The following is a 9,892-nucleotide window of genomic DNA, read 5'->3' on the forward strand; positions in this document are numbered from 1 at the left end:
ATTCTGGTATGTTGTATCTTTGTTCTCATTGGTTTCAAAGAACATCTTTATTTCTACCTTCATTTCGTTATGTACCCAGTAGTCATTCAGGAGCAGGTTGTTCAGTTTCCACGTAGTTGAGTGGTTTTGACTGAGTTTCTTAGTCCTGAGTTCTCGTTTGATTGTGTGGTCTGAGAGACAGTTTGTTATAATTTCTGTTCTTTTATATTTGCTGAGGAGTGCTTTACTTCCAACTATGTGGTCAATTTTGGAATAAGTCTGATGTGGTGCTGAAAAGAATGTATATTCTGTTGATTTGGGGTGGAGAGTTCTGTAGATGTCTGTTAGGTCCGCTTTTTGCAGAGTTGAGTTCAATTCCTGGATATCCTTGTTAACTTTCTGTCTTGTTGAGAAATAGTTTAACAATTTCATCTTCTCTATCTTTTCTACATATTTGTAGAAACTACATATTTGTAGAAACTACCCTAAACGTACATTGGTATTCTTGCCTCAATTTCCCAGTTTCCTATCTTTTCTTTCTTAATGTCTCTCTGTTTTTTGTTTGTTTGTTTTTTTTACTTTTGGTTATACTTTCTATTGCTTATTTGACTTTTAGTTAAGGTCAATTATACTTATTGGGTCATTTTTTGAGATTTGTTTTTTAACATTCTGAATGCATCATTTATATTAACTAAAACTTTTCATATGCAACAGCACTTCTTACTTTTGTGGATTTAATATCTAATGTATCTCTGAAGATGTTACTTATTTTAAACTATATTTTTCATTTTCTTCCTCAGTGTTTTCTATATGTGAATTTGAATCTCATCCTCATTTATGGTGCCTTCCTAAAATTCGAGTAACCGATGGCTTTAGCATTTTATTTGAGTCATAGGCTAGTTAGCTCCTTCAAGTTTTTCCTTTCTGGACTTAAAACTGAAAGAGCCATATTCCAGGAACCCTTTTAGTTATGGCAAACCAGGACATTTGATAGCCCACTGATGTGGCAGGATGTCAAAATTTGTCTGCTGATACACCTTCCTTTAAAATAGAATTTCTTCTTACTCCTACGGGCTCTAAAGATTTCCAGACCTTTCGCCCATTGAAAAACTATTCCACCATCCAAATACCATCATCAAACAATGTGCTGAAATTCTTCATCTGATATTTCTTCCCATCTGGACTCTCTATTCTCTTTAGATAAAAACGAGCACCACAGCAGCCGTGCTGAACCCGTAGGGAGAGGTGAGGTAGCGGGACAGAGTGACGACTGTGGGATAGGAAGCTGGGGATATGGAGGAGCAGCAGCATTTTAGCGCTCTGGGTTTTGGGACATAGGCTGGGGCCATGCGGCCCCCTTGGCCCCTTTAGCAACCCTCAGGAACCTTTGGAAAACTGGTTCTCCAGCTGGGGGAAAGGGCAGGAGCAGCAGGGACGTGACCCCAGTCACCCAGTCTGGGTGCTGCTGATGTGGCCGCACGCCCGATGCTCTCCCCATTCCCCTAGCCCAGTCGGGAAGGGAAGGGCTGGGGCTATGCCCCCTCCCTCAACACGGCTTCGCTTTGGGGCGGGGGGTTGACACCCGGAATTACACACCCAGTACCAAACCGAGGGCAATTTTGGAGGCCCCCTGGAAGGCTTTAGGATCCAGAGTCTGCACCCTTATTTAGATAACCAAATTACGAGGAAGACTTAGGAATTCTTTTTTTTTTTTTTTGAGACGGAGTCTTGCACTTTCACCCAGCCTGGAGTGCAGTGGTGCAATCTTGGCTCACTGCAAGCTCCGCCTTCTGGGTTCACACCGTTCTCCTGCCTCAGCCTCCGGAGAAGCTGGGACTACAGGTGCCGCCACCACGCCCGGCTAATTTTTTGTATTTTTAGTAGAGATGGGGTTTCACCGTGTTAGCCAGGATGGTCTCAATCTCCTGACCTTGTGATATGCCCGCTTCTGCCTCCCAAAGTGCTGGGATTACAGGCCTGAGCGACCACGCCCGGCCAGATTTAAGAATTCTTTGCTGCAGCCGCCTTACCTCCCAGAACCACCACCAGCCCAGCGTCTTGCAGCCACACCCCTGGCGGGCCCCAGGCAGGGGTCCCACCTGACCCCTCCCGTTTCCCTACTGGTCTGGCCAACAGAGGAGCTACGAATGGAACGACTTGGCCAAGCTTGGCAGTCTCCAGTTGCCCTGTGCATGGAAGCCTGGGAAGACTTTGTTGGAAGGGGAGGCGGGGAGAGGGTGCTGGAGGCTTCTGCACCCCTTCCAACCGCCCTCTTTCCCTGGAGTCCAGAACCATAGCTCAGCCAACTGGCTTGGAGATGTGGCGGGCTGGCACTTCTCTGTGGGTCTCTGTTGCACTCTTCTGCCAGGGGACTGTCACCTTGGAAATGAAGTTTATGACGTCATCGCTGTGGCTGGCCAATAGAAAAAGCTCCCGTGGGGCGGTGTTCCTCCCCCTTAGACTCAGCTTCTTAACGCACCAGCCAGCGGCGGTGGCAGAGGGGATGAGGGAAATCTCGAGCCCCGTGTAGCATGAGGGGAAGCTCCTCCTCTCCGCTTATATATAAAGGGCTGGCGGGGGGCTCGGGGCGCCATTTCGCGCTGCAGTGGAGCATCCTCTAGAGTGAGCTGGAGAATTCTGCCTACCTATACAGAGCCTTGGAGTAGTCCGGGCGCCATTGCAATCCCCTTCCATCTGCTTGGAAACGGCCTTCCTGCCGGCCTGTGACAGCTCCCAGTGGACAGTACAGACCCCATAGAAGCCCTTTAAGCTCCCGTGTTTTGGGCCCACCCAGTCCTCGGAGTCTGTGCACCCTGTCTACTCTGCCCACAAGAGGATTTCAGAAATGGAAGCCGGGGCTTCTGAAACCAGTTTTCGTGTGCATCCGCCTCCGTCCGAGATCTAAACGGAACCTCCTCCACTCTGTAGGGTCCCCAACAAGAAGAGGGGATCCCTGCAGACCAACAGCAGGCTATGTTGATGACGGTGTCTGAGATCAGGGACCGTCTTTTGGTGTGCAGAGTCAGTCCCTCCTCAGTCGCCCTCCTCAGCTGAGGCCGCCACCATTTTCTGGCTGTCCGCCATCTGCAGAGCCAACCTTCCCGGAGCTCTCCAGGAGGTCCCGGAAGAGACTGCTTTCCTTCCGGCAGGGCAGGGGGTTTGTGGCTTGGAGGCCCAAGAGCAACGGCCTCCCCCTGCTTACCGGGTTATGCTGGAGCTGCGGTGAGGGAAGTCGAGGCCACCCAGACGTTCCACTGCTGAGAGCAGCGCCGGTTCCGTGCGGTCAAGATGCTGCAAAACACGGCTCTGCACAACAAACTCCCTGGGGAAGAGGGTTGCTGGGGCTGGGCCCAGAAGCAGTAGCACCAGGGAAAAGGATTCGAAAACTCTCCCTCTTGTGTGAATGATTTGAGAGCCACATAATAGCTTTGGTACCTGCTTTGCAACTGACCCCTGCCAACCCGCTACCCCAGGATTTGCCCAATCCCAAAAAGCCAGAAGGAGTTACCAACCAGCTGCAATACCTACACAAGGTAGTGATGGAGGCTCTGTGGAAACATCAGTTCACACAGTTCCGGCAGCCTGTGGATGCTGTCAAACTGGGTCTACCAATTCCCACCTTGGGCTGGGAGAGGACCACCTGGCCAAAATTCTTAGCTTTTTCCTTTCCCTCATGCAGCCCATGGATAGCCAGCCCCAGAGGATTATCACAAAATTATAAAACAGCCTGTGGACGTGGGTACTATTAAGAGGAGACTTGAAAACAGTTATTATTGGGCTACCTCAGAGTGTATGGAAGATTTAAATACCATGTTCACCAACTGTTACATTTACAACAAGCCCACTGATAATATTGTGCTAATGGCACAAACGCTGGAAAAGATCTTCCTACAGAAAGTTCCATCAATGCCACAAGAAGAACAAGAACTGGTGGTGACCATCCCTAATAACAGCCACAAGAAGGGGGCCAAGTTGGCAGCACTCCAGGACAGTGTTACTCGTGCTCATCAGGTGCCTGCCATCTCTTCTGTGTCACACACAGCCCTGTATACTCCCCCACCTGAGATACCTACCATGGTCCTCAACATTCCCCACTCATCAGTCATTTCCTCTCCACTTTTCAAGTCCCTGCACTCTGCTGAAACCCCTCTCCTTGCTGTTACTGCAGCTCCTCCAGCTCAACCCCTTGCCAAGAAAAAAGGTATAAAGCGGAAAGCAGTTACTACCACCCCTACACCTACAGCCATCCTGGCTCCTGGTTCCCCAGCTAGCCATCCTGGGAGTCTTGAGCATAAGGTAGCACGGCTTCCCGCATGCCCCCATCAAGCCCGCACGCAAAGACTTGCCTGACATATCAGCAACAAGACCAGAGCTCTAAGAAAGGAAAGCTTTCAGAACAATTAAAACATTGCAATGGCATATTGAAGGAGTTGCTCTCTAAGAAGCATGCAGCCTATGCTTGGCCTTTGTATAAACCAGTGGATGCTTCTGCACTTGGCCTGCGTAACTACCACGACATCATGAGGCACCCCATGGACCTCAGCAATGTCAAGGTACCCGCTGCATGGGGCAGATGGGATGCTCAGGCAGTGATGGGAACCTAGGTGCAAAACAGTAAGTCTCATGTAGGCACACAGCAGTCTTTGGTTCTTGGTATTTTACTTTTATAAAATAGTAGTGGGACAGAAGGTCTGGTGTTTGAGAATTCATATTTCCTGGAGTTTGAAACAATACGGTGGGGTTTCTTTGTCTTGAGAACAATACTATCTATCTACAATTAAGTACTAATGATGTGGCAGTGTTGGGTTAAGGAAGTTATGGGGTGGAAAAACAGTCATAGACCTCCCCTCCTCCCTTGTTGCTTAGAAATTACTTCGTTTTCTAGACATAAATATTTCTTTAACCCACCCAAATTCCTTTGACCTCAAACTTGAACCCCAGGGCACAGATCCTTAAGGTCATCCCCACTGTGCTCTCAAGAGAGGGCTCCTCTTTGTGGTGTCTGAGGTTAGCAGGGAAAGGTGAGTCTTCCTGCCTGTGCAGCTTCTGATGCTGCCTCCTTCTGTGGCAGAAAATGGAGAACCCTGATTACCCAGATGCACAGGAGTTTGCTGCTGATGTACTGCTTATGTTTTCCAACTGCTATAAGTACAGCCCCCCAGATCACCCCCAGATTTCGTGGCAGTGGCACGAAAGCTACAGGATGTATTTGTTTCCGTTATGCCAAGATGCCAGATGAACCACTGGAACCAGGGCCTTTACCAGTCTCTACTGCCATGCCCCTTGGCTTGGCCAAATCATCTTCAGAGTCCTCCAGTGAGGAAAGTAGCAGTGAGAGCTCCTCTGAGGAAGAGGAGGAGGAAGAAGAAGAGAGCTAAAGCTCAGACTTAAAGGAAGAAAGGGCTCATGGCTTAGCAGAACTACAGGAACAGCTTTGGGCAGTACATGAACAACTGGTTGGTCTGTGTCAGGATCCAATATCCAAGCCCAAGAGCAAAAGAGAAAAAAGAGAAAAATAAGAAACAAAAGGCAGGGAAGCATTGAGACGGAGCTGGGGCTGATGAAGATGACAAGGGGCCTTGGGCATCCCGCCCACCTTAGCCCAAGAAGTCCAAGAAAGCAAGTGGTAGTGGGGGTGGCAGTGCTGCTTTAGGCCCTCCTGGCTTTGGACCTTCTGGAGGAAGTGGCACCAAGCTCCCCAAAAAGGCCACAAAGTCAACCCCACCTGCCCTGCCTAAGGGTTATGATTCAGAGGAGGAGGAAGAGAGCAGTCCCATGACTTACAATGAGAAGCGGCAGCTGAGCCTGGACAGCAACGAATTACCTGGGGAGAAGCTGGGCTGAGTTGTGCATATAATCCAAGCCAGGGAGCCCTCTTTACGTGGTTGAAACTCAGAAGAGATTGAGATTGGTTCTGAAACACTCAAGCCATCCACACTTAGAAAGCTTGAGTTCTATATCCTTTCCTGCATACATAAGAAACCCCAGAGGCCCTATACCATTAAGAAGTCTGTGGGACGGACAAAGGAGGAACTCGCTTTGGAGAAAAAGCAGGAATTAGAAAAGTGGTTACAAGATGTCAGTGGACAACGCAATTCCCCTAAAAAGTCCCCCAAAGAAAGTGAGTGAGAAAACAGAGTCATCCTCTGCACAGCAAGTAGCAGTGTCATGCCTTAGCTCCAGCTCAGATTCCAGCTCCTCCTCCTCATCGTCCCCTTCTTCAGACACCAGTGATTCAGACTCAGGCTAAGGGGTCAGGTCAGATAGGGCAGGAAGGCTCCACAGGACGGGACCCCTAGACCACCCTGTCCCACACGCCCCTTTCCTCCTTTGCTGTGACACTTCTTCATCTCACCCCCTTGCCCCCCACTAGGAGAGCTGGCTCTGCAGTCAGGGAGGGATGCAGGGACATTTACTGAAGGAGGGACATGGACAAAATAATATTGAATCCCCAGCCCCATTGGGGAGTGATCTCTTGGAACACAGAGCCCCCATTCAAAATGACTGGGGCAGGGCAAATACATTTTTAAATATTATTGAGACATGAATTATGAAGGGCAGGCAGTCATCTCTATTCATTCAAATATGTGTGGATATATTCTTTTGTTCATTTTTTTCAAATTTTAATTTTTTTCAACTTTTAGGTTCATGAATACATCTGCAGATTTGTTATACAGGTTAATGGGTACATGTGCAGGTTTGTTATACGGGTATGTCATGGGGGTTTGGTGTACAGACTACATCATAACTCAGGTAATAAGCATAGCACCTGATAGGTAGTCTTTTGATCCTCTCACTTCTCCTAGCCTTCACCCTCAAGTAGGCCCTGGTGTCTGTTCCCTTCCTTGTGTTCTTGTGTACTAAATGATTAGCTACCACTTATAAGTGAGAGCATGTGGTATTTGGCTTTCTGTTCCTGTATTAGTTCAGTCAGGATAGTGGCCTCCAGGTCTATCCATGTTACTACAAAGGACGTTATCTTCTTCTTTTTTTATGGCTGCGTAGTATTACATGGTGTATATGTACCACATTTCCTTTATCCAGTCTACCACTGATGGGCATTTAGGTTGATTCCATGTCTTTGCTATTGTGAATAATGCTGCAGTGAACAAATGTGTAATGTGTCTTTATGGTAGAAAAATTTATATTTCTTTGGGTACATAGCCAATAATGGGATTGCTGGGTTGAATGCTACTTCCGTTTTAAGTTTTTTGATAAATTACCACACAGCTTTACACAATGTCTGGACTAATTCACATCCCCACCAGCAGTGTATAAGCAATCCCTTTCCTCTGAAACGTTGCCAGCATCTGTTATATTTAGATTTTTTAATAGTAGGCATTCTGACTGGGGTGAGTTGGTATCTCACTGAGGTTTTTATTTGAGTTTATCTAATGGTTAGTGATATTGAGCATTTTTTAATATGCTTGTTGGCCACATATATGTCTTCTTTTGAAAAGCATCTATTCATGTTATTTGCCCACTTTTGAATGGGGTTCTTTATTTTTTGTCTGTTAATTTGTTTAAGTTTCTTATAGATTCAAGATATTAGATACTTGTTGGATGAATAGTTTGCAAATATTTCCTCCAATTATGTAGGTTGTCTGTTTATTCTATTAGTTTCTTTGCTGTGCAACTCTTTAGTTTATTCAGGTCTCATTTGTCAATTTTTGTTTTTGTTGCAATTGCTTCTGACATCTTCATCATGAAATCTTTGCCCATGCCAATGTCCAGAATAGTCCTATGTCCAAATATTTTGGAAAAATATTTTCCCAGGGTTTTTATAGTTTTAGGTTTTACATTTAAATGTTTAATCCATCTTCAATTGGTTTTTGTATATTGTGTGAGGAAAAGGTCCAACTTTAATCTTCTACATATGGCTAGTCAGTTTTCCCAGCACTATTTATTGAATAGAGAGTCCTTTTTCCATTTTTTGTTTCTGTTGACTTTGTTGAAGATCAGATTGTTGTAGTTGGGAGACTTTATTTCTGGGCTGTCCGTTCTGTTCCATTGGTATATGTGTCTCTTTGTACCAATACCATGCTGTATTGTTTACTGTAGCATTATAGTTTGAAGTCAGGTAACTTGATGCCTCCAGAATATTTTTAAAACATTTTTGAATCTTTTACAAAAATATTTTAGTATGGAAATGCTTACCACCTCATCTTTTGATTTGGGGTAACAGAATGGAATTTCTTTTTCAGAGTAGGAAAGCAAAGAGGTGAATGTTTTGTATAATGAGATCTACAAAACATTGTTGAAATAAAGAGGACACAAAGTAATAGAAACACAAACAGGATTCATGGATTGGAAGACTTCATAGTATTAAGATGACCATACTAATTGAAGTCATCTTCAGATTCAATGTAATTCGTATTATAATTCCAATGGTATTTTTTTTTTTGCAAAAATTGAAAAACACTTCCCAAATTAATATTAAATCTCATTAAACTTGAAGCATTAAAATAGCCTTCCTTGAAACAGAAGTGGGAGGACTCATCCTTCCTGATTTCAAAGTGAACTGTAAAGCAACAGTAATCAAGAGTGTAGTACTGACAAAATGACAGGAAGACCAAATGAGTAGAATATAGAGCCCAGAAAAAAAAAAAGAAAAACAAAATCTTCTCCTGATTGACCATATAATTTTCCAAAAAGAGCCATCACCATTCCATGGGGAAACGACAGTATTTTCAACAAAGCATACTGGGAGAACTTCATAGCTGCATGAAAATAATTCGGTTGAACCATTGCCTACATCATTAATAACAATTAACTGAACCTGAATCAAAGACCTAAATATAACAGCTGAGACTATAAAATTACTTGCAGAAATATAGGGGAAAATCTTTATTGCACTGGCTTTAGCAATGATTTATTGGATATGACACCAAAATTATAGGTAACAACAGAAAAAATAGGTAAGTTGTGCTTCATCAAAATTAAAAGATTTTGTGCATCAAAGAACACTTTTAATAGAGTGAAAAAACAACCCTTGGATTTGGAAAATATTAGAAAATCATGTGTCTGATATGGGATAAATATCCAAAGTATATAAGTAACTGCACCAACTCAACAATGGCAATGCAAAAAAGTAAACAAAATTCTTTTTTTTTTTTAATTTTACTGTAAGTTTTGAAATGTATATGCAGAATGTGCAGGTTTGTTACATAGGTATATGTGTGCCATGGTGGTTTCCTGCCCTATTAATCTATCATCTAGGTTTTAAGCCCCACATATGCTAAGCATTTGTCCTAATGTTCTCCCTCCCCTTGCTGCCCAATCCTGACAGGCCCTAGTGTTTGATATTCCACTCCCTGTGTCCATGTGTTCTCATTGTTCATCTCCCACTTATAAGTGAGGACATTTGGTGATTTTTTTCCCTGTTCCTTTGTTAGTTTGCTGAAAATGAAGGTTTCCAACTTCTTCCATGTCTCTGTAAAGAACATGAGCTAATTCTTTTTTATGGCAGCATACTATTCCGTGGTGTATATTTGCCACATTTTCTTTATCCAGTCTATCATTTTTGGGCATTTGGGTTTGTTCCAAGTCCTTGCTATTGTAAATAGTGCTGCAGTAAAGATACGTGTGCATGTGTCTTTATAGTAGAATAATATAATCCTTTGGGTGCATACCCAACGATGGGTTTGCTGGGTCAAATGGTATTTCTAATTCTAGATCTTTGAGGAATTGCCACACTGTCTTCCACAATGGTTGAACTAATTTACACTTCCACCAACAGTGTAAAAGTGTTCCTATTTCTCCACAACCTCACCAGCATCTGTTGTTTCTTGACTTTTTAATGGTTGCCTTTCTAATTGATGTGAGATAGTATCTCATTGTGGTTTTGAATTGCATTTCTTTAATGACTAGAGATGATGAGCTTTTTTTTTTTTTCATATGCTTGTTGGCCACA

General features: G+C 44.2%; 1 pseudogene across 1 annotated transcript; it reads left to right on the forward strand.

Annotated features, from left to right (window-relative positions):
* The first annotated feature begins 3,267 nt into the window (after positions 1-3,267).
* Positions 3,268-6,229, forward strand: LOC112635377 (annotated as a pseudogene). Its single transcript, XR_003121901.1, has 3 exons — positions 3,268-3,589; positions 3,681-4,532; positions 5,051-6,229. The product of XR_003121901.1 is annotated as a bromodomain-containing protein 2-like (transcript).
* The last annotated feature ends 3,663 nt before the right edge of the window (positions 6,230-9,892 follow it).

This window comes from Theropithecus gelada, chromosome 1 (assembly GCF_003255815.1).
Source record: "Theropithecus gelada isolate Dixy chromosome 1, Tgel_1.0, whole genome shotgun sequence".
NCBI classification, from domain to species: domain Eukaryota; kingdom Metazoa; phylum Chordata; class Mammalia; order Primates; family Cercopithecidae; genus Theropithecus; species Theropithecus gelada.